The sequence below is a fragment of the Aquarana catesbeiana genome, linkage group LG04, assembly GCF_042186555.1.
Source record: "Aquarana catesbeiana isolate 2022-GZ linkage group LG04, ASM4218655v1, whole genome shotgun sequence".
Lineage (NCBI taxonomy): Eukaryota > Metazoa > Chordata > Amphibia > Anura > Ranidae > Aquarana > Aquarana catesbeiana.
The window spans coordinates 196,207,365-196,232,935 of NC_133327.1; the positions used below are offsets into that span (position 1 = coordinate 196,207,365).

General features: G+C 40.4%; 1 protein-coding gene across 3 annotated transcripts in view; it reads left to right on the plus strand.

Moving 5' to 3' along the window:
• KCNAB1 (potassium voltage-gated channel subfamily A regulatory beta subunit 1) overlaps positions 1-25,571 on the plus strand; it is a 564,258-nt gene that overhangs the window by 339,177 nt on the left and 199,510 nt on the right. The window lies entirely within an intron of this gene.

The window sequence follows — 25,571 nt, forward strand, 5'->3', positions numbered from 1 at the left end:
ACAGCTGAATTCCATTACAAGAAACCATGCAGGTGAATTAGACAATGCAAATGAAACAATCTATTCCATTACATGAACAAAATCCTGTTTCAGAAAAGTATTCTAGAGACATTAGAGAAATGCTGATACTGCTGGGTATTAGTGTCAACAGAGCTAGTAAGCTGACATGGAAAAACATGCATAGCCAAACAAATAATATTATTTTACATTTGTATCTGTTTTTGATATATAGATATATATATCAAAAACAGATACAAGTGTAAAAAGAAAAAAAAAAAAAAGAAAAAAAGAAAAGAAAAAAAAAAAAAAAAAAAAAATATATATATATATATATATATATATATATATATATATATATATATATATATATATATATATATATATATATATATATAGCCCAATTAAAGATTTAGCCCAAGTGGTACTAAATTAAATTAAGGTACAGCTAAACAAAAAATGAGTTGAATGCCCTGCATTTGTTTTTTTTTCTAATCTTTTTGGCAGAAACGTTAATACATGACAAACAATTGGCATGTATTAAAAAGGGGATTCACTTCAGAGATAAAACGATAATTCTCCTGCTCTACAAGACTCTGGTCCAGTCGCACCTAGAGTATGCTGTCCAGTTCTGGTCACCAGTCTTCAGGAAGGATGTGCTGGAACAGTAGAGAGTCAAGAGAAGGGCAACAAAGCTAATAAAGGCACTGGAAGATCTCAGCTATGGGGAAAGACTACAAGCATTGAACTTATTCTCTCTGGAGAGGAGACGCCTGAGAGGGGATATGATAGCGATATACAAATACCATACTGTTGACCCTAGCATAGGGAAAAAACTTTTCAGGGAAAGGAAGTTTAAAAAGACGGACGGGCATTCACTGACGTCGGAAGAGAAGAGGTTTAACCTTAAACTGCTTAGGGGGTTCTTTACTGTCAGAGCGGTAAAGATGTGGAATTCTCTTCTACAAGCAGTGGTATCAGTAGGGAGCATTGATAGTTTCAAAAAATGATTAGATGGACACCTTAACGATCAGAACATAGAGGGATATACAATGTACTATTGACATAAACACAAGCACACACACACCACAGGTTGAACTGGATGGACTGGTGTCTTTTTTCAGCCTTACCCACTATGTAACTATGTAATTCCCAGAGCACAATGGATTACCTAAGTAGACAGCAGGGCAGATGCTGCCTGCTTCGAGGCTTCTTTGACTGAAACCTAGGAAAAGACATCTGATAAGGGATGGGTCACTGTAATGAATCACTGCTCTGAATCATTCACCTATGTGGCTGCAGATTATTAGGAAATACAAAAATACAAAAAATACAAAATAATAATATGCAATATTTTTTATCTACATGACCAAAATCTAAATATATATATTTTTAAATATTAAAGTGTCATGAAACCCTAAAATAGATCAGTAGAAAATGGTTATCTGGTGATCCTGACAGTGAAAATTGCGTCCTTATTCAGACTGGAAACTTTATGTTGGCTAAACTTCAGTCACTTACGTCGCTCTTTGTGCATGCTCTATTTTTAGGGTTGCGAAGTTCTGTGCTTCCTGTTCCCCCAGTTACCCCATGTGATATTCAGTGCGGCTCTAGCATTACAGTTGGGAATAGAAAATTAAAATGAAAGAATATTGGAGATTATTAGCACTGTGGGCACTACACATCCAGCCCACAGCGCTGCTGCAATCTCACCCCCTCTCCCCTCACACTCGGTACAGAGAGGGGAGGGACGCCGGTTTGTGAACAAGTGATTGCTCCGCAATCAGCGGTTATTTACCGTGATCCGTGATGCGGACCCAGCGGTCACGGATGTTCCCGGGTGCGCGCCCCAAGGCTTTCGGCTATGGCCCGGTCGGCAAATGGTTAAAGGAGAGGTTTGGGCTGTATAAAAACAAAATATGCACTCATCTATATTGTAAGTATGGTTATAACCCTCCCTTACTCTATCCTAAATAAAAATAAAAGTTTTTCTTATAGTGCTACTTTGAAAATGAAAAACTGCTCCAGATTCTGTCTGCTCCAGTCTTAGTGAATTCTACAATTATTATCAGCATAATTAAAACACATGAAAATTTGACATGAATAGAGATTAGAACAACTACCTTTACTGTTAGCACAGAAGGGTGCACCTACAGTCATTATTTCTAGTTGTTTTCCATAATAGAAGTCAACTATTGAAATTCTTAAACGTCTTAATTATGGTGCGCCATTCATGTCCTACTATGCAGTCTATTGAAAATTTTGCAGCTATTTGCTTTTATACAGTGGATAATAATCTTACACATAATTCTTTCTTAATCTATATTAGGGTTGTTAAAGTATATTGTTGGAAATAAAAAAGACTTACTTGTTAATGAGGATTGAGCCTCAGTGAGATTTTTTATTATGCCAGAGCAGACCTAGCATCGGATACACTTCATGTTATTTTCATGAGCACGTAGCAATTTGTAACACTTACAGGTATTTGACTTTGAATAAGATTGCAGTAAACTGTAAACCTCCTGACAATGTTTTCATTGTCATTTTTTTTTCTGTGGAAGAGCAACACCATTTTTTCAAGCATCATTTTGGGTCAGCATCTATTTGTTGGTCTCAAATACTGGCACATAGATGACACAGTTATGTTTATCCTAGTGTCTGTAAAGTGGCATGTATTTTCTTTACTGCTACCATATGTTTCGCACAGGTCAGCTACCAGCTGCTGTTTCTTTCTTTGTGCCCTGAAAGTTACAATGTACAGTCAATGTAAGTGATGACTGGGGTAGAGGTCTTTCTCCCAAACTGCCTCTCTCACTCCTTGGCACCAAAAATTGGTGAAAAAGTATGCTGTTGCCATAGATTGGGGTATAGCAGAAAAGTCTGCCAAAAACTGGCCATACACTGTTATGCCGCGTACACACAATCGGACTTTACGGCATACTTGGTCCGGCGTACTGGATTTCGTTGGACAATTCGATCATGTGTGGGCTCCAGCGGACTTTGTTTTATCAAAAGTTTGATGGACTTAAATTTGAAACATGTTTCAAATCTATCCGACGGACTTGAGTCCGGTCGAAAAGTCCACTCGTCTGTGTGCTTGTCCGACGGACAAAAACCGAGGCTAGGGCAGCTATTGGCTACTGGCTATGAACTTCCTTGTTTTAGTCCGGTCGTACGTCATCATGTACGAATCCGTCGGACTTTGGTTGATCGTGTGTAGGCAAGTCCGTTCATTCGGAAAGTCCGTCGTAAAGTCCATTGAAAAGTCCGCCGGGCAAAGTATGCCGTAAAGTCCGGTCGTGTGTACGCGGCATTAGGTTTTTGTTTTTTTTAATTCAGCCAGTGGCTTGAAATAAAAAAAAAAAAACAGATTCCTCCCACCCCTCTTCCCATTGGGACAGAATACACTGATCAATGTCTATAGCCCCTGTTCGAAATTTGCCCAGTTTAGCAGGGGCCGGCCCAATTTCGATCAGTGTGTGTCAGTCCCTGCTTGACTGAAGTCGATTGAGGGACATGTTGGAAAATGTTTCTCAATTGAGAAACACATCTTGATTGAGAAACATTTTCCAACATGTCCCTTGATTGACTTCAGTCAAGCAGGGACTGCCACATACTGATCGAAATTTGGCCGGTCCCTGCTAAACTGGCCAATTTGGTCTACTGCCAGCTTCAATCTTTTGTAGATAAAAAAAAAAGCTGGCAGCTCGATCTTCCGCAATGAATACATTTATTAATCCAGGTGTGGTACAGAATAATAGAAGGCTTATGCGTTTTGGCGTGTAGACTTAGCCTTTACTAAAGCTACACGCTGAAATGCGTAAGCCCTGCATTATTCTGTACCACACCTGGAATTAATAAACATATTCATTGTGGAAGATCGAGCTGCCGGCTTCCTTTTATCTGCATGTTTGCTTGAGTGCTAGGAAGATACTACAAGCAAGTGCACCGACCGCTCACTACCTCGGTGAATTACTGCAGGTGTTTTCTACTATATTCAATCGTTTGTATCCCCACGACAGGAATTTAAAAAAAATCTTTCTAACAGAGCATAGCAAAAATGACCAAAGTTTTACCTAATCTAATCTATTCAAAACTAAAAGCTTTGGCTTTACATTCTTTTTACCTACCTCATTAGTTTCATTGTAAGGTATGAAAACTCACAGACTCTTTTTAGTAAGAAAATGCAAAGCAGTAACTATGTCAAGAAAACAGCCAATAAGAATTGATCCCTTACTGATCTGACATCACAGTGAACTAAACACTGACAGTTTTCTGTTGATTACTGCACTTTGAGGTTGATTTGCTAAAGGCAAATAGACTGTTCACTTTGCAAGGGAAGTTGCACTTTGTAAGGGAATTTAAGGCAGTGCTTAGTGACTTCCATCATCCAATCATGTGCAAGCACAAATATTTTCCTTGCAAGTGATTCTTTACAAGGCAATAACTTCACAACATTTACTAAGTTTGGAGCTAAATCTCTTGCAAAATGTAACTTCCCTTGCTAAATGAACAGATATTTGCCTTTAGTAAATCAACTCCTTTATGTATAGCTGTTGCACTTTTAGTTATATGTTTAGTTATATAAGGATTTTGCAGTACTGTTAATATTCCATAACAACCATAACATAACCGACTAGAGGCTACTGCTTAAATAAGTAGTTCCTATGATCACACAATGGAACTGTACCAAAAGTTACTAATCTACACTTCTACACCCTCAGTCAGTTTATATCCAAGGTATATATTATGATCTTCATTGTCTAAATAGTGCAGCGCTAATCCTTGGTTTAGAAATGAGTTAATCTATCTTTTTAACTAATCTAAGGATTAGCGCTGCACTGTTTAGACAATTGGTATTTATACACATTTCAAAGGGAATGTGTTAGGATGCTGGCAGCTATTTACCTCATATACATAGCAGCTCACAAGATTACAACACATATAAATTAGCCTATATTGTGATCTTATTCTTGCAGAAGATGCAGGTATATGTTGAGAAAAAAAAAAACAGTTTTTATAGTTATTTTCCTATTTCCTATTTAACCCCTAATCACCCTAGCTAATACCAAATTGTCCAATAAGTGTCCTGCATTGACCTTAGAAACATATAATCATCTTTAGGGTTGGATGATTTTGCTTGGCTGTATAGTACTGTTCTGACATGTAGTGTAGGAAAACCTCAATAAGAACTGTCCCCATATGTTTAAAGATACACTATATTACCAAAAGTATTGGGACGCCTGCATTTACACACACATGAACTTTAATGACATCCCAGTCTTAGTCCGTAGGGTTCAATATTGAGTTGCCCACCCTTTCCAGCTATAACAGCTTCAACTCTTCTCGGAAGGCTGTCCACAAGGTTTAGGAGTGTGTCTATAGGAATGTTTGGCCATTCTTCCAGAAGCACATTTGTGAGGTCAGGCGCTGATGTGGACAAGAAGGCCTGGCTCTCAGTCTCCGCTCTAATTCATTCCAAAGGTGTTTTATTTTAAGCACATAAAGTATAATTATAGGGAAAACGTTTTTTTTTTTTTTAAAGTAAGGGAGAGTTATAACCGTTGTCAGTTTGTGTTTTTTTTTTTTTGGTTTTTATATTTTTGCCATCTGTGCCCCACTGGGGAGATTTACTTCCATAGCCAAAACAGGAAGTGTGAGGAAATGCCTGCAAATTAATGGAATCCATTGGGGCCCTCCAGATCACCAGAACTAGTGTCCCTATTGGAAGATTTCACCTTTATTACTCTTCTGGGGACAGCCCAAAATGTGGGATTTTTCTTTTACCTCCAGTTTTGTTGATAAGAGTGAACAGGACAACTAGAGGGTGAATCACTGTAATGAAAGGAACAGACAGCAATAAAAACACTCTATCCAAAAAAAAAAGGCTTTGCCCTTAGTTATATGTTAAATCACATGTGAAAAGGTACACATCAAGTGATCTGGTATATAATTACACACTGTGGGGTTGATTTACTAAAACTGAAAAGTGCAAAATCCGGTGCAGCTGTGCATGGTAGCCAATCAGCTTCCAGGTTTCTTTGAAAAAGCTTAATTGAACAAACTAAAGTTAGAAGCTGATTGGCTACAATGCACAGCTCCACCAGATTTAGCAATCTCCAGTTTTAGTAAATCAACCCTAGAGAGCATTTGTATTTGGTATGTGTGTAAGGTGTCCTTGTGCTAAAATATGCCAGTTCCAATTGGATTAGATAACACTCTTTACTATTATTTTCCATAAATCAGAAGAAGCAAATCTGGAAATGTTTTCTTTAGCAGACTGTGCTTATGCAGTACCATTGGTGCATAATGATATATAAGTGAACAGAGCTTTTCCTGTCCTTCAGGGGTTGAGGATATACAGATATACGCTAGAGCTTGGCTGTAAACAGCAGATTTATATTTGTTTAGAGAGAAAAAAATTCCACCCGAGGTAAGCTTGGTGACCTGTTGCTTTGCAGAACAATGATGTCTGATAGTTGGATTTATGGTCATATTCTAAGGGAATAATCCACAAATAGTGATGATAATATTTATAGAACCATTCAAATACCTAGGGACAGACTTCTAAAATACAAACAGCAGTCTAAAAAGAGCAGATTCTTTGCTGTGCTTAAATAGGCTAAAGAACCAGTGCCCTGAATAGCTATGGACACACAGTGAATTTGTTTCTTATGGACCAGGCCAATTCGATCCCAGGATAAGAAAGGATCAGTCAGTGATGAGAAGCTTAGTATGGATTTGAATAATATCTTTGTTTGAGATTAAGGTTATAAATTATGTTAAAGTTAGGATTTATACCAAGTGTTAATAGTTAAGTGTTGGGTTTCACATGAATACATCTATTTGGGCTGACAATGCTGACAATAGCACTTCTTAATTGCAGCAGCATTGTCATCCACCTCCTGCAGTATCTCCCAAAAAAATCATCAGTACGATAGTGTTTTATGGTAGAAGAAGCTCCAACAATATTTCCTGCAATCTTGGCATTGCAGTCCTTCACTGTACACTGTCAGGGCCCCCAACCAGCCCTACAAGATGGAATAAAAAATGTTTACTTACATGTGTACACGAGCTTTGTCTTTGAATGAGCTACCTAGCACTGAGATCTTGCCACTTAAAGCCAATATACCACACTTCTGGCCTCTACTCTGCAAGATTAGGCTATATTTTTTATAGAATTGAAAAAACTAAATTCCAATCCCTTAAAATATAACTAAAAGCAAAATTTGTTTGCCAGATTAAGATAGAGTTGAGAGGGATTTGAACTGTCAATTTTTTATTGCTGCCTGTGTCTACATTAGGGAGATTCAACCTCTCTCTCTTTGTCCTGTCTACTGTTATTACCAGAAATGAAAGCGAAAGGAAAAAAAATAATTTTGGGTTGTCATCAGAACAAGATTAGAGGGGAAATCTTCAAATGGGGGCACCAGTTCTGGTAACCCTGGTGACAACCAGAGATTTCCTCACTTTGCAGGGATTTTCTCTAATTTCCTGTGTTGGCTATGGGACAGGAAGTGAAGGGAACTCTCTCTAATAGGACACAAATGGCAAAAAAATGACAGGGCTTATAACTCTTTTACTCTATAGACAATGAAAAAAAGGTTTTGCCTTTAGTTCTACTTTAAGGCAATAAAATATATTCACTGGATCAATAATCTACAGTGTTATTTCTCATAAATAATGATAGCCATTAATTCATTTTGCATTCATCACAATTATCACAATGCAATGTAGACCTTTAAGTTACACACCAATAGCAATTTATTTCTATTAGCAATACCCGACCTGTTTTTTTCTACTTACCAATTATAGCAGGATACCTACATGAGATTGCCATATACAGTATATTACTAAATTGTACTACCTAAAACTTGTACTAAAAATATGAATCTGATTATTATATTTTCCCTTTGATGGTGAACGTAAAGAATTAAAAAAGAAAGACATCCAGTTTGTTTTGAAACAGTATTTTTGTATTTTTCGTGGTGATGGTAAAGAATAAAGAATAAAAGAAAATAAAAATATCCATCCTGTTTTGAAGCAATCCACAGATTGGACTAGAATTAGCTTCTGTGGAAGTCTGTTTTACGTTTTCACAACTCCTATTAGCCACTTAAGGACCAGCCTCATTTTGGAATTTAGGTGTTTACATTTTTAAAACAGGTTTTTTTGCTAGAAAATTACTTAGAACCCCCAAACATTATAAATTGTTTTTTTCTTAACACCCTAGAGAATAAAATGGCGGTCATTGCAATACTTTTTTTTCACACTGTATTTGCGCAGCGGTCAAGCGTGCTTTTTTTGGAAAAAATTCACTTTTTTTAATAAAAAAATAAGCCACCAGTAAAGTTAGCCCAATTTTTTTTATATTGTGAAAGATAATGTTATGCCGAGTAAATTGATACCAACATGTCACGCTTCAAAATTGCGCCCGCTCGTGGAATGGCGTCAAACTTCTACCCTCAAAAATCTCCATAGGCGATGTTTAAAAAATTCTACAGGTTGCATGTTTTGCATTACAGAGGAGGTCTAAGGCTAGAATTATTGCTCTCGCTCTAACGATTGTGGCGATACCTCACATGTGTGATTTGACCACTGTTTTCATATGCGGGCACTACTCACGTATGTGTTCACTTCTGCACGCGAGCTCGTCGTACGGGGGGGTTTTAAAAAAAAAAAAATATTTTTCTTATTTATTTTACATGATTTTATTTATTTTTATACTGTTTTTTTAAAAAAAAAATTGTGTCACTTTTATTCCTATTACAAGGAATTTAAACATCCCTTGTAATAGAAAAAAGCATGACAGGACCTCTTAAATATGGGATCTGGGGTCAAAAAGACCTCAGATCTCATATTTACACTGAAATGCAATTTAAAAAAAAAAAAAAAGTCATTGACAAAAATGACATTGAAAAAAATGTGCCTTTAAGACGTATGGGCGGAAGTGACGTTTTGATGTTGCTTCCGCCCTGCAGTGTCATGGAGACAAGTGGGCGCCATCTTCCCCTCACTCGTCTCCAGGCACAACAAGGGGACAGACGCGATCGCCTCCGCTGCTACTGACGGCTCCGGTAAGCGGCGGAGGGCACTGGATCGCGGCGGGAGGGGGGCCCCTCTCTCGCCACCGATAAAAGTGATCTTGCGGCGAATCCGCTGCAGAGACCACTTTTATCTGAAAGCCGACCGCCGCACGAAAACAGGGATACTGGGGTTATGGCAGCTAGCTGCTGCCATAACAACGATATCCGCCGCCAAACTTAGGATGTACATCGGCGTGCGGCGGTCGGCAAGTGGTTAAGAAGCTTTTCATATACAGAAGTTAAATGTCTTTTGCTGTAAGCACAACAATACCCCTTGTTATTTTCAATCATGTTATCTTAAAGTGAACTACTTTACATGGAACATTTAGCCAGGGCCGTCTTAATGAGCGGGCACACCTGGGCACTGCGCAGGGGCCCCAGCTGCTTGGGGGGCCCCTGCACTTCCCCTGCCCCTTTGCAGCTTTGTAAACATATACTGATTTCAAGTCAATCGGGAGCATCAGCGGTGCGGGGGAGGCTGCCTGTAACATTCCTCCCTCATTTGATCACGATAGACTGTCCCTCAGTGATCTTCAATGTATCCTGAGGCTATTCGAGTTGGTGGGCAGAGCTGGGGGTGTGGCTGCCTATCCTCCACTCCGCCCAAACACTTGTTCACACAGGCTGAGGAGGAGAGACTATCCTGTCACTATAGCTCCCTATACTATCCAATCCTGTCACTATAGCTCCCTATACTACTAAATCCTGTCACTATAGCTCCCTATACTATCCAATCCTGTCACTATACCTCCCTATACAACCCAATCCTGTCACTATAGCTCCCTATACATCCCAATCCTGTCACTATAGCTCCCTATACTATCCAATCCTGCCATTATAGCTCCCTATACTTTCCAATCCTGTCACCATAGCTCCCTATACAACCCAATCCTGTCACTATAGGTCCCTATACAACCCAATCCTGTCACTATAGCTCCCTATACTATCCAATCCTGCCACTATAGCTCCTTACACTATCCAATGCTGCCACTATCGTTCCCTATACTATCCAATCCTGTCACTATAGCTCCCTATACTATCCAATCCTGTCACTATAGCTGCCTATACTACACAGTCCTGTCATTATAGCTCCCTATACTATACAATACTGTCAATATACCTCCTTATACTACCCAATACTGTCACTATAGCTCCCTATATTACCCAATTCTGTCACTATAGCTCACTATACTATCCAATCTTATCACTATACCTCCCTATGCTATCCAATCCTGTCAATATACCTCCCTATACTCCCTATACTATCCGATCCTGTCAATATACCTCCCTATGCTATCCAATTCTGTCACTATTCCACCCGATACTACCCAAACAAACCTACCACTATACATAACTACACCTGATATTGTACACGCCTGACCTCCCCTATACTGTGTCCTCCAACTCCCGTACAGTCATACATAAATACAAGCCACTGATAGGCTGGAAGAGGCATTTATGACAGTGGGGCAGTGTGTACAGGGAAAAAGAGTCAGTGTATATGTGTGTGTGTGGGGGGGGGGGGGGGGCAGTGTGTATAGGGGTGAATTTAATTTGAGATAATTCCCTAGTTGTCTGTATTTGTTGTTTCTAATCAGGCTAAAAAGCCATGCCCAATATATAGCATTATTTAGCCACGCCCACTCCATGCCATCGTGTGCATAGTATGCCGTAGGTCACCATCTCCCTAGTAGCGGCCCTAGTGCATTATATAGCTCCCTATACTATCCAATTCTGTCATTATAGGTCCCTATACTACACAATCCTGCCACCATAGCTCCCAATACTATCCAATTCTGTCACTATAGCTTCAAATACTATCCAATCCTGCCACTATAGCTCCCAATACTATCCAATTCTGTCACTATAGCTCTCTATACTATCCAATCCTGTCACTATAGGTCCCTATACTACCCAATCCTGCCACTATAGCTCCCAATACTATCCAATTCTGTCACTATAGCTCCCTATACTATCCAATTCTGTCAATATAGGTCCCTATACTACCCAATCCTGTCACTACAGCTCACTATACTACCCAATCCTGTCACTATAGCTCCCAATACTATCCAATTATGTCAATAATTTATTTGCCCTTTTCTGCACTCTCTTCAGTATCATAATATCCCTTTTGAGAACTAGTGACCAAAAACATTTGTCACATGCAAAAAGTACATACATCTCTACATTTCCCACCACTTCAAATCTATTTAATTTGATTTAGGTGATCTAGATTCGGTGCCAGTTATTAGAACCTCCTTAGGGTGTATGCAGGTGTTTTATTTAGATTACAGATATCTAGGGTCTGGTGTTCACTTTGCTGTTGATGTATGGTGTCATCATGCCAAAATGACACAATATTATTTTAGATCAATCATTCCACAGTAAGGAAAATAAACTACAAGTGGTATGGATTTCAAACTTGATTTGTCCAGGACTGGCCATGCTAAGAGCTGACCAATTAATGCTAAAAGCAGTCTACAAGAACACCAAAATGTAACTGAGGGATCTGCAGTTATGTCATTAAATTGTTGGTGTCAAAATGCATGAATTTAAAAGCACTGCACCAATTTACCCTGCATAGTAAGTGTTCAGTATCTGCAAAAAGCCTTTGCTATCCAATAAGAACATAGAGCAAGACCACAGTTTGCCATAGAACATACAGGCACAGGCCACATGCCAGCATATGGGCAAAAGCGAGGACTTCTGGAAGAATGTCCTGTGGATTGATGAATCAACGATAGAATTGTTTGGCCAAAGTGACAGTGGACATGCTTGGCACAAACAGAAGATAGCATTTTAGGAGAAGAACCTCATACCAACTGCAAAGCAAAGTGATGGAAAATGTTATTGTTTTGGGTTGCTTTGCCTAGACAACTTGTAGTCAATGAGTCAACTACGAACTTTGCATCATATAAAAACTGTTTGATGTGAATGTGAGGCCATTTGTCAAAAAAAAATGAATGAACTGGTCTATTCAAAGACCTGATTTGAATCCCATTGACATGTTGTGGGGGGTTTGACACAGGCAGTTCATACAAGGAAAGCAACAAATTGAATCGTGTCAGTGTCAGATAATGGTGCAATTATGCAAAATGCCTCAAAGTGGCAGTTTGTGCTAAAGAGGGCAAAACCATATTCTACAGCCAAGGGTGTACCTACTTATTTCACAGTAAATGACTAAAAAGGCACATTGTCTTGTGTTTATATTCAAGTTTGTTACCTTTATCTGTAGGCACTGTTTGAATGTAAATCAAACGTTTGCCTGTTTAACGTGAAAAAAAAAATGACATTAGGTGTACTTACTTGTTTATTTTATATGGCATGGCATGTTAGCATATGCAAGCTGCTATGGGAGGTCAAAAAGTTATAAGGCATACACATAATGTAATCACATCATCAGTGTGCTATAGTTTTCTGTGTCACCTCTGTATTACAAGCAGCATGTAGGAAAGGTAAACACTGGTATAATTTGTAACACCTAAAAAATTCAGCACAATGCATGTCATCAAAGAATCTTACTGAAATATTCTTGAAATATCCTTGATCCTGTTTATCATAATGTAGCACTACCCCTATAGCCTCAACCTTCTCAAGAACCTTGGCCCCGCTGACACACCAGTTTGAGTGTACAAACATACAATATCACATGAATTCACTGAAAGTAACACTTGGTACCCAATAGTAGTGCTATAGCAGACACCAAAGCAGGTAGTAAAGGCCATGGATTAACATGGCAATAACACAGTTCAGCATACAAAGTGACAGTAGGGACTAGGCAAGGGATGACATCCAGATCAGCACAATCAGCAGCAAGGTGCAGCAGTGAGCATTAGTAAAGTTGAATCTACCAAGTGCTGGAACTATACTGCCAGAGTGCATTTATAGACCAATTGGGTATGCATGGTCCAAAAGAAAAAGGAAGTTGGTAGCGGAGGGGGCAGGGGAACAAAGGGGGCTTGCAGATTTAATATTACGAGAGGGGCAGTCCTTTGAGATGTTCTTCTGCTGGCTATCATTGGAGCCCTTTAACAGTGTTGGTGCATTTTATTACAGTCACAGCTAACCTGCCTGCAGTATAGAGACAGTATGGTTATGATATAGTATCATCATCAGGGAGATGTGGTTCAGTTGCAGTAAAGGTTTAGTATAATGCGGCATATGGTTGATATAGCTGCAGTCTCGGTTTGGAATAGGTGCGGTATAGAGTGCAGTGTGGATGTGTTATCGATTGAGTACACTTGGTGTCCTACTCTCAGTGGCTCAGTCCCTGCTAGCAGTATCAGCAAAGGGCGAATAGCCCTCTTACCAGTCCCTGAGATGCTGTGGTGACCTCTCGCTGTAGAAGGGGAACTCCCTCTCTTCCCAAAAGCCTCCGGTGATCAGCATTGGGAAACAGAGGGTAAGTGGACGCTCCTGGAGCAGCTGTGATGTGGGCGGTGCTGCGCTGCCCCTGGGTCTTCTCACTCCCAGTCTGAGGCTTGGATTTTCACTGGTATGGTCTCCAGTTGGCGAATATACACACAGAGGTGCTCCCTCTCTAACTCAGTGCCAAGAGCAGGAACTTTCCCAGGCAGTTTAATAAAAATCATTTCTAAACTCCTCCTACTACACAGTTCCTATTGGGATCTGTAGCGTAAGGAATCTATTTGTCCTATTATATATCTGCCATCTCAAACTGCAACTCTCAGGAGTCTGAGCACTCTGCATAGTAGTCTATGGGCTTGCTTGGCTGCTTTAGCTCTTCCCTTGCTGGCAGGAGGAAAATGGTGCAGCATAACATCAGTATCTCAGTAGAGTTGGGCGAACTGTTCAGGCCAAGCAAAAGTTCAGCCCAAACATCACCAGTTCACCCGTCTGGCGAACACCCAAATTTGCAGGGCGTTTGACCAAAAGCCCTGCAACACACTGCGTGCGGCACAGGGTGCAGTGAACAGCTAATTGTTAAGGAGCAGGGCCTGGGAAGCCGGCCACCACTTCCTTAACAACCGATGGATCATCAGGTGTCAATGGGGTGCCCCCGCTGGCAGCTGAATAATAAAAAAAACTTTGCCGGCAATAAAAAAGTTAAAAACAAATGGCATTGCCCCCCCCCATCAATACCAGACCCTAGGGGTCTGGTATAGTTTTTAAGGGGAACCTCATGCCACAATGTAAGAAGAAAATGGCGTGGGGCCCCCCAAAATCCATACCAGACTCTTATCCTAGCATGCAGCCTGGCAGGTCAAGAAGGGGGGACAGCAAGTGCCCCACCCTCTCCTGAACCATACCAGGACACATACACTCAACATTTGGGGGTGGGCACTTTGGGGCAGGGGGGTTGTACCTTGTCCCCATGTTGATGAGGACAAGGGCCTCATCCCCACAACCCTGGCGGGTGGTTGTAGGGATCTGCGGGCAGGGGGCTTATCGGAATCTGGAAGCTTTCTTTAACAAGGAGGCCCCCAGATCCTGTAAATGAGTATGGGGTACAAAGTACCCTTACCCATTGACCAAAAAAGTGTAAAAATAAATAAAACAGGAGGAAGTTTTTGACAATTCCTTTATTAAAAATAAAAAAAGTGTCCCCCAGTGTAAATCTATCATCAATCACGACGCCAACGCCACCGGTGACCGAAAAGAAAAATGATCCGCAATAAACTAAGGCAAACTGCCGAAAGCCTGGCTTGCTATTTGACAGTTCTTATATAGGTAAGAAGCAGAGCCACCTGGTGATGTCACCTGGTGGCACTGCCCCCTTGTGATATCACTGACCAGTGCATGCTGGGTCGGTGATGTCACAAGAGGGCGGTGCCACCTGGTGATGTTGCCAGGTGGCCATGCCCTTACCTATATAAGAACTATCAAATGGCAAGCCAGGCATTTGGCGGTTTGCCTTAGTTGATGGCGGAGCATTTTTTTTTCTTTCTTTTTTGGGTCCGGTGGTGGCGGCGTGATTGATGATAGATTTACATCGTGGGACACTGTTTTGTTTTTTTTTTTTAATAAAGGAATTGTTAAAAACTGCCCCCTGTTTTTATTTATTTTAAAATTTTTCTGGTGAATGGGTAGGGTTACTGTATGTACTGATAAAGGGGATTCCAGATTCCAAAAAGCCCCCTGCCCGCGGAACCCCACAACCACTGGCCAGGGTTGTGGGGATGATGCCCTTGTCCATATCTACATGAGGACAAGGTGCTTTGGGGTGGAGGGGCATGTGGCCTGGTATGGTTCAGGAGGGGGGTGCTCGCTCATCCCCCCCTTTCCTGACCTGCTGGGCTACATGCTCTGATAAGGATCTGGTATGGATTGGGGGGGGGGCCCACGCTGTTTTTTTAAACATGGTATTGTATTGCTGGTAATTTAAATGTCATTTCATTCTTTTTTTTTTCTTTAGAAATGTCTGTTTTGCTGCAGTAGGTTCTATTCACAATACAGATGTGCCACTTTACAGGCAGACTAAGGGGACCCCCCAGGCACTATATTTAAAGGACTTTTTCATTTTTATTGTTGCACTTTAAGCATCATTAAAACCACTGCTCCTGTAAAAACAATCTATTTAAAAAAATATATTGCACTGATACATGTCCCCCAGGGCAGTACCCGTACCCCCATACCCTTTTTATGGCCAACAACTTGCATATAAGCCTTCAAAATGGGGCTTTGATTTTTCAAGTTTGGGTTCTATAGACTTTAATGGGGGTTCACCGTTCGGGTCAGAACTTTTTCTCTGTTCAGGAGTTCTGGTGCAAACCGAACAGGGGGGTGTTCAGCCTATCTCTTTACAGTATCTTTGTAGAGGAAGAGATGAATAAAAGGCAACATCTCCTTCTCCATATTGCTGTAGCCCAGCATCTGACTACAATAAAAAAGAGACATCTTCATTAAACATTGTCTACAGTTGAAAAACATTCTAAAATTTTCCATCTCATCTCTATATTAGCAATTAATAACACTGACAACAGGAGAAATTAGAATTTAATGTATGGGTACTTTTAGGGTATGTGTTTTTATGTCAAGCTCAATCATGTATAAAAACAGCTAGAAACGGTTAATCACAAATTACATAATGATTATGTTTAGATAGACAGTCAGTTGTTTATGCCAAACAGGTGTTCTTAAATATGGTTACATGCAAGCAAAAATAGGATCCTTTGCAAGGAGGAGGTAATAAGGGAATGAAATGTTGTCATGGTAGCAAAAGATACATAGTATAATTTCAATCGTGCTGTGTATAAAATGCAACGCTACAGCAAAACAGACTGATAGACTGCTTCCTGCAAATATTTGTTAAAAATGTAGATGGACACTGGCCAGCACATTTCTCACTTAGGGGCTCCACCACTCAGGTTTATTTAACAAGGTCATGAGAATTGCTCAAAATGTGTAGAAACATAGGACATAGAAACATAGAAGAGTGATGACAGAAAAGAGACCAAGTGGTCCATCAAGTCTGCCCCATTATATACTGTATATATATATATATATATATATATATATATATATGTATAATTATAAGGAAATCTTATTGGTTACAGTGGGTTAGTGCACTTAGCTCTGGAAATCTTTATTGCATACATTTGCTGATATATGTGGAAGTCACATGCAGTATTGGCTGCCTGTGGTGGGAAGTTCTACTCTAATCTTTAAAGGTAATCACAGTTTAACATATCTATGCACAAAGCTAGGCAAGGAGATGGCTATCATTCCTAGGGAAATGCCCAGCATATGTGCAATATATTGAAGCCTTGCTGGGATACCACATAGTCCAGGCCTTGGCAAAGCACTCAGTGAAACCCTCAACATTTTATTGCATATAATAAATGGATTGTAAAGTCTTAAAGTTTTTCACCTTAATACATTCTATGCATTAACATGAAAACCTTCTTTGCTGTAGCACCCCCCCCCCCCCCCTTCTTACCTGAGTCCATTTGTTTCAGCCATGGCAATTAAAGATATATAAAAACAAAAAAGATAATTTTTAATTATCAAGTGAGTGTGTTTTAAACCATTTTTACAACTTTCAACACCAGCTAGCCAGCAAAAGTTTCCCTATAAAACCTGTTGTAATATTTTATTAACATAAGGGTGCATATATTTACAGAAATATGCAACAATTCAGGTAATTTTGAAATGTTGACCTACTGTTAATCTAAATGGTAGTAGTGTCCTAAGCTAGGAGATTACCACCATTTGGACATATATTCAAATGTCTAAACTGAGAACACACTTTCCTAGTATCAGGCTAATGGCGAAAAGATAGTATTTACAAAATGTCTAAAATAATATTTCCTTCCAGGAATTTAAAAAAAAAATCTAACAAACTTGGCATTGTTCTCTTTGGATAAAATAGAGATAATCTACCATTGCCTGATCATCTAACATGGACTGTGCTGAAAATTCAAGTGAGTTATGTAAAAAGAAAATATTTTATGAGAAAGTAGAAACAGTTATAAAACCTTGCACATGACTAACTTTGGATCACAAAATGCACAAAATTTTGGATTTTCAAAAGAAAATTAGTTTGGACTTCGACCCATGTATGGCCGCCTTTACTAAACTGGAGAGTGCAAAATTTGTTGCAGCTGTGCATGGTAGCCAATCAGCTTCTAACTTCAGCATGTCCAATTAAGCTTTGACAAACAAACTGGAAGCTGATTGGTTTCTATGCAGAGCTGCACCAGATTTTGCACTCTCCAGTTTTAGTAAATGAACCCCAATGTGTCCTTGTAGCTTTCTGTAGACTATGCTAATATTTTAGTCAATGTTATCAGCATTCCTACTTTCCCCATGTTCTCTCTGTGAACTACAGAATACTTCCCCCTATGTTATGGAGATGAGAAAAGGACTAGGAGTTTGAAATCCAAGTCAGAAAAGCATCCTAGATTGACAATGCTGCCCCTCAATGTATATAGGGCAGTGAATGAGTGTTGTCATATTAGTACAAGAAGTGTTTTACTGTTCAGATCACCAAGTGAAATTAATGAGAAAAAAAGACCAAAAAAACAAAAAAAAAAAAACAAAAAACACAGCTACTTTATCTAAAGACTGGTGAGCTGTAATATTTAACATTTTTGTTTTGGGTTTATATAGGCTTTATGCTCAGTGGTAAAAGCCCAAAGAGCTATATAGTCGTGAAAATAACAAAGCTTGTAATTTTATTGCCCACCTAAATATTAGTGAAGAGAGGATGGGGTGGGATTTGCAACTGAATGTATAACATGATTTTTAAATTAAAGACCTCAAACTGAATTCTAATGAAACTGTAAATACATCAAAGGGAAGCCCCAAGGATGGAGAATAAGGAAGAAAAACAAGAAAATTTCCATGATTTTTATGGTGTGGTAACTATGGTGACAGAATATGTGGGTGTCTCACTCTCTGCTTATTAAAGAAACACTTTATACAAGTATCACAAGTGCTTGGGTACAAAAACAGAAGGGCTATATTGTAGGAAATATTTTCTTATGGCTCACATCGCCTGCATAGCCTCTGCCATCTGATTCTGTCCAATATGAAGATAATAAACTCCAAAATTAAATATCCTCACTTATCTCAGATGTCTAGCCGGCTGAGATTTTTTTTTTCACAGTAATGCAGCATCTGTTTTATAGGAGGCAGAGAGAGTCTGCATGTGTGTCTGTGTGTTGTCCTTATGTCTGTTTAAATTCCTTTGGGTACACTGGTAGGTTAAATGCCTTTCACCCAAATTAACCCTATTATGTTTTAGTGATAGGGGCTTTAGATTATAAGCTTCTTTTTTGGGCAAAAACTGATGTGAATGGTTCAATGTTCTCTCTAAAGCACTCTGGAATAAATAGGTATCTATAATGATGTACAGTGGAACTCCATGTATACATCTGAATACACAGTTGAAACACAAATACAATGCTTGGCATAAATATCCACCCCCTTGTGTTTTTCCAATACAAACTGTAATTAACATTGATTTAATTGATACGCACCATACTTAACACGTTTTTACTGGCTTGAGAACTCTTTCCCCACCCCATGTGAAAGCACTGGGGGACTTTTAGGCAGGTAGTGGTTAATGCTGCCCCAGCCAGGAAGTTGTGAGTCAATTGTGCTTTCTGGGTTTTTCTTGGCAGGTTTTTCTTGGATCCAATCCCTGGTTCTGTGTACTATAAAAGAGATGGAGGTCGAGGTCCTAGAGTGACCTAGGGGGTTCTTGTTACTGTTCTGTTGGTTCAGTTCTGGCCGGTTCATTTTGGTTGAACCCATTTCCTGCCATTACCGGAGTCTGAATTGTCAGTATTATGCCAAGGTCAGAGTTCGCACTGCCTAGGAGGATTGCTGGAACTTTTGAAACTTTGCCTTGCCTGGTCTGAAGTTACTCAAGGGGTGTAATGCAAGTAACTGGCACATATAGCTCGGGTCACTAATCACATTGGGGTATGAAGATAATGGTACGAGAGTTCATACAGTGTGACGATACAGTGGTTACTAAGGGTAACGAAGGTTTCTCTAGCAGCCTGTGGTAGCATGTACATGTGGCAGGTGAGATAGCCACTTGCAGCGAGGGATATATTGACAGCACCCCTTCAGCAGCAATTTGTCTCCCATAACACAGGTAGGGAAGAGAAAGAGTTAAGTGAAGTGCACACATGGAGTCCACGTTAGGTGCACAGTGTGGACCCATACCATTGCTGGGTGTGAGGTAGTGGTGATACGCTGGACATATGGAGAGGCTAGGGCTCTGTGTGTCCCTCCTAATTGCGCAAATGACTGTGGTGGTGTACATTAACATTGAGAGAGTTTATTAGGAGTTTAGTCATCCGTAAAAGTAAAAGTAAAAGTACCCCATGTGTAAGGCAATGACTCTATCCAAAGTGTCTAGGGTATCCCGGAAGAACCCACCCCCTGGTGGGCCTCTCATGTGACCCTTGCTTGGCACCTATCGAGGAGGGAAACATGGAAGACGTGATGACCAACTGCACCCCTCCTAGCCCCTACCCTGTGGGAGGGATGAAACTTAAGCTGGCTTGGGAGAAGAAATTGATTTCAATGGTGCCAATATTTTTTTCCTGTCTGACTTTTTCAAGGGGGTGGGTTCTTCCAGGATACTGTAGGCACTTTGGATAGAGTCACTGCCTTACACATGGGGTACCTTTACATGTGAAGATAGCTGCATCCATTACTACAGCAGATTCAGAGGATGGGTGCTTCATACCAATGGGGCCACCCTTTTCATTTACAGACGAGGAAGGAGAATCAACTTCCAGAACTGTTCATCTTCCTGGTACTAGATCCTTTGGAGATGCCTCAGCTCCTTCCTGCCCACAGGGCACTCAACAGGCCCATTGCCCCAGCTTTGGCAGAGGCTTTCTTCCAGGAGAATGATCATCTACCTCTGTGGACAATAAACTCTAACCATACAGTACGTCCACTGTGGTTTGGTTTGGTCTGAGTGAGTTGTGGTTAAAATAATTATTTACTCTTTATTATATTTATCTGCCCCATTTATGGGAAAATCATTTTGAATGGTCCAAAACCTCTCTATATCATTGTCATATATACGCTGTAGAATACTCGATCCTTGAATAGAGTATTGTAACCATTAGACATGTGCAGAACTGAAAAATGTGTTTCATTTCGGATAGATTCGTTATGTAACTAATTGTGTTTCATTATGGAATTCGTTTAGTTTGGTTTTGAAATTCATTTAGTTTTGTTTAGTTTTTGTTAAAATTAATTTTCTAATGAATTCCAACTTTTCAGAATGATTAGAATTCGGGTTGGTCGAAAAATGATCGACCAATTTTAATTCTGTGTGAAGAAATAGCTGGTTGTTAAGCAGCGGACCGGCGGGCGCCATGATGAACATCGCGGGACACTATTTTTTATATTTATTACCGTATTTATCGGTGTATAACATGCACTTTTTCCCCCTTAAAATCAGGGGGAAATCGCGGGTGCGTGTTATACGCCGTTCCCCTGCGATCCCCCGCTGACTGAGCGGAGCAATCGCCGACCGCGATTTGAAAATGGCGCCGAAATACACAAAGCCGGTCCTCGGATCTTCTCGGCCACTTTCGGTCTCACTCGAGCGCCGCCCGAACCTAGCCGAGTGTACTGGTACTCAGTACACTCGGCTAGGTTCGGCTAGCTCCGCTCACAGTCACGCCCATCCCGGGCGGGACTACGAGTGGAGCCGAAAGTGAATGAGAGCCGCCGAGAAGAGCCGAGGACCGACTCTGTGTATTTCGGCGCCGGCGGCACCATTTTCAAATTGCAGTGACACTGACATGTCACTGCAGTTTAACTGCAGCCTGGGTAAGGCTGCAAAAGGACACAGAAAAGCTTCAGATCGGCACTGGCAAAGCTGCAAGGCTGCAAATGGACACTGATAAGGCTGCAAATGACACCAAGGCTGCTGACTGCAAGGCTGCAAATGACTGCAAGGCTGCAAATGACACTAGACATGCATGCAGATGGACGCTGTGCAAGGCTGCATTGATGGGCATTTAAATGTAAGTTTTTTTCCTTAAAACATTTTTTTCCATATAATTCCCTCCTAAACTTGGGGTGCGTGTTATACACCGGCGCGTGTTATACGCCGATAAATACGGATATTTTAAAGAACTTGTTAAAAACAATTTCCTGTGTTTCTTACTTTTTGACACTTTTTTTGGTGAATGGGTACGGGTAAGATATACTCGTGCCCATTCACATGGGGAGGGGTCGGGATCTGGGGGCCCAGGGCTGTCGGGAAGAGGCCCTTGTCCTCATGTGGCCTGGTATGGTTCAGGAGGGGTGGGGGGGCACTCGATTGTCCCTCCCCCTTTCCTGACCTGCCAGGCTACAAGCCTCGTGGGGTTTCCCTTAAAATCCATACTAGACCCTGGTATGGACTAGGGGGGGACCCTACGCCATTTTTTAAAACATCTTTCTATTGCCAGGCAATTGCCGGCATTCTTTATCTTTATATTCATCTGTCAGTGAAGAAGCCCTCTGACCGATGATGACTCATGATTGTTAAGGACATGGGCGGCCGGCTTCCTGGCCCGCTGCTTATCAGCCAGCTATTTCTTCACACAGAATTCAAATTGTTTGAACGTTTTTCGACCAATCTGAATTCTAATCGTTCTGAAAAGTTGGAATTTGTTAGAGAACGAATAAACAAAACAAATTTTAAGGGATTTCAACAAAATTCCTTACTATTCGTTACTATTTCATTCGGAGATTCGGATACATCCTTATCTCTGAATAACCAAAAATGTGTCCAAATTTGTATTGAGCCTGAAACGAATTGCACATGTCTAGTAAGCATTGGTTTATATCTTTTAAGTTTCTTTACAGTTGGCTAAATTGAGTGTGCTTGGAGAGCTCCTCGGGCCTTTGGGTTTGTTCTGAACTGATCTACCAAGCTAGATGTGCAAGTCTGTTTATTATAAAGTGATGTCACATCCCCTGATTCACATATTGTTGCCTTGAGCTCTTACACCCTAGATTCTAGAATGGTGTACCCAGGGTACAACCAAATGTTGGATCCAGTTAGAACAGACCATGGCAGGGATTCCCCTACAGGGTCTACCTTGGTACAAAAGAATTCTCCCCCAATCCATCTCTTCTAATCTTATAATCTCAGCTAGACTGCCTTCTGAGCGAAATGGGGCCTCTCAGGGACAGATGACTCACCCTTATTGCTGACTCCCATAATAGGTAACCTGCAGATTCAACATGGGCAGTTAAACCAGACTTCCAAATCTCTGCTGAATACAGGTAAGTTTCACCTACAACACTTTCTTTCCTCTACAATGGTGAGATCGATATCTGAGAATCAGGTGATGGCTGACCCCCCTCTTCATTTCTGATGAGCATTACAACTTAAATACTTCTGGAATAAACGCTAGAAGGGGAGCAAACCCCACCCCCTTTGATGGAGTTTGATAAACTATGCACGTCTTCAGCCCCAGTTTGTCACAGGTATCCTACAAATTCACTCACCCACCAGAATATCAATCTCCTTATTATCTGATGAATTGTGAGGCAGACCTTGGAATGACCTTCACAGAGCAGCAGAAGGAGAGGATCCTGTGACTCATTCACTCTGTATTCATTTCAAGCAGAATCTCGTTAGTAGAGTCCCCCAAACCTTACATAAACTTTTTCCACAATCCTCTCCATTATGTTAGGGAGGCTGTCAACAGAAGGGTTCCATACTGAATATGTTTTTTGGAGTTGCCCGGTACTGCAGGACTTTTGGAAGCAAGTGGGTGAAATATTTTTTAAATTGACTGATGTTAATCTGAATAATGACCCAGCAGCCTTCCTCCTACCTCTTGCCCCACGCTCGACCAAACATTTTAGGAAAGCCATCTTCTAAATGCAGATAAGGCATGTATCCCTGTGAACTGGAAACAAACTACTGCTTGAGTAGCTAATGGAGGAAACCATGGCATTTGCCAATGGGAAGCAAGAACAGTGTAGCAAAACCTGGTTATTTTGATTTTACTCAGCATACCATGCTCACCTGTCACCTGTGGGCACCTAGGTCCATTGGAGCAGTATACACAGTATAAGTACTCTTCTGCTCTTGAAACCTGTTCAGGGTTGGTGGCTCCCCTAAATGGCGCATCCTTTCTAACTTTCCGATTTACACATATGACACCCCCCCCCCTTTTTTTTTCGTCCTTCTGCCACTCACCTCTCTTCCTTTTCTTTATTGGAGACTGCATATCCCAACCTATATTTCATAACTGTGATTGCAACCTCTTTTCTAGTGTCCAGTTAGCCTCTCCCATGTATCTTCCTCTGCAAGTGACTATGCAGGTCATTAATAATGTTGACATTTTAATATTTATCTTGGTAAGGTCTTTCTCATATTTCGTATTGCTCTCATTCATCCTGCATGTATGGGATAGCTATATGACACATTCTCAATGTTACTGTAATATCACCAGGTATGTCTTTAATTAACCTGTTGTTGATTCTGGTAGATTTTTTTATATATGTCTTAAGGTCATTTAATTGTGACAGTTTTGTAAGAGTTTTGTAAGAGTTTTGTCTTTCCGTATGCATATCCTATCTTGAATGACTGTGTTATCTTCTCAATTCCCTTGTAAAATGAAAATAAATAGTTTATAAAAAAAAAAAAATAGACACTGTTGATTCATAAAGTTTAGTTATGCTTTAAGAATAGTTTGATAAAATAAAATAGTAATAGATAAAATAGTTTACCCATATACACAACTTTTGGACTTTTGGGCATTGCCACTAAACATGATACATTGGGGGTTATTTACTAAAGGCAAATCCACTTTGCACTACAAGTGCAAAGTACACTTGAAATTGCACTATAAGTGCACTTGGAAGTGCAGTCGCTGTAGATCCGACAGGGACATGCAAGGAAAGTAAAAAACAGCATTTTAGCTTGCACATGATTGGATAATAAAATTATCAGAGCTTTCCCTCATTATCTACCCTTCAGATTTACAGCGACTGCACTTCCAAGTGCACTTTCAGTGCAAATTCAAGTGCACTTTGCACTTGTATTGCAAAGTGGATTTGCCTTTCATAAATAACCCCCAATGCTCGTAGAACCTTGCATGCTAAAAAAAACTAAGTGGGGAAGCTATGGGTGTTAATTTGGTTTCATGCTGTGGGATAATAAAATACCAAAACAGCATATTTTGGACATTTCCATGAGCCAGGATATTGGTGGACTTTCAAATGGGGAACAATGGACAGTCTGTATTTTGTTTGAAAAAGTGTGCGAAGCCCTGCCCATGTTGAGTTGGGCAGGAACCTTCTGGACAACCAGTGTATGATGTTGTGGAACCAATTGGACCTTGCAAATAGTTGCACTGTAACCTGCTTAGCCCAAGCATGATCAGTAATGACTCCTTCTCACCTTTCCCTGCCTTTGCACCTTCTGCCATGAAGGACAGCATTTATTTTATTTTTATTTATTTCAGGTACTTATATAGCGCCGTCAATTTACGCAGCGCTTTTACATATACATTATACATTCACATCAGTCCCTACCCCCTCAAGGAGCTTACAATCTAAGGTCCCTAACTCACATTCATACATACTAGGGCCAATTTAGACAGGATCCAATTAACCTACCAGCATGTCTTTGGAGTGACAGCATTGTGGATACTTTAACTGAGCAAGCCATGGAATGGTGTCTGCCGTCTCTTCCATCAATTGAGGACTTGACCCTCATTTCATAGGGATGACAGGGGATCAGTCTTCTGTTGCCAGATGGGACCAGCCTTCAGAGGAACTTGTAGTCCAGGACAGTCCTAATCTTCTTGAAGAGAATGAACAGTTCCAGGATGCTAAACCTCGTCTGCCTAGGCCAGCCGCCAGAAGACTGATGTCAATCAAGTACTCTGATTATGTTACTTAAGACAATTACTGTTTATCTGTGTTTATACATTTTTCATTTTGTGATGTAATGCGCCCCCTTATTCATTAAGTGGAGGGGGCGAATGTAGCAGGGTGTTAGATATGTATTTCTTACTTTTCACCACTAGATGC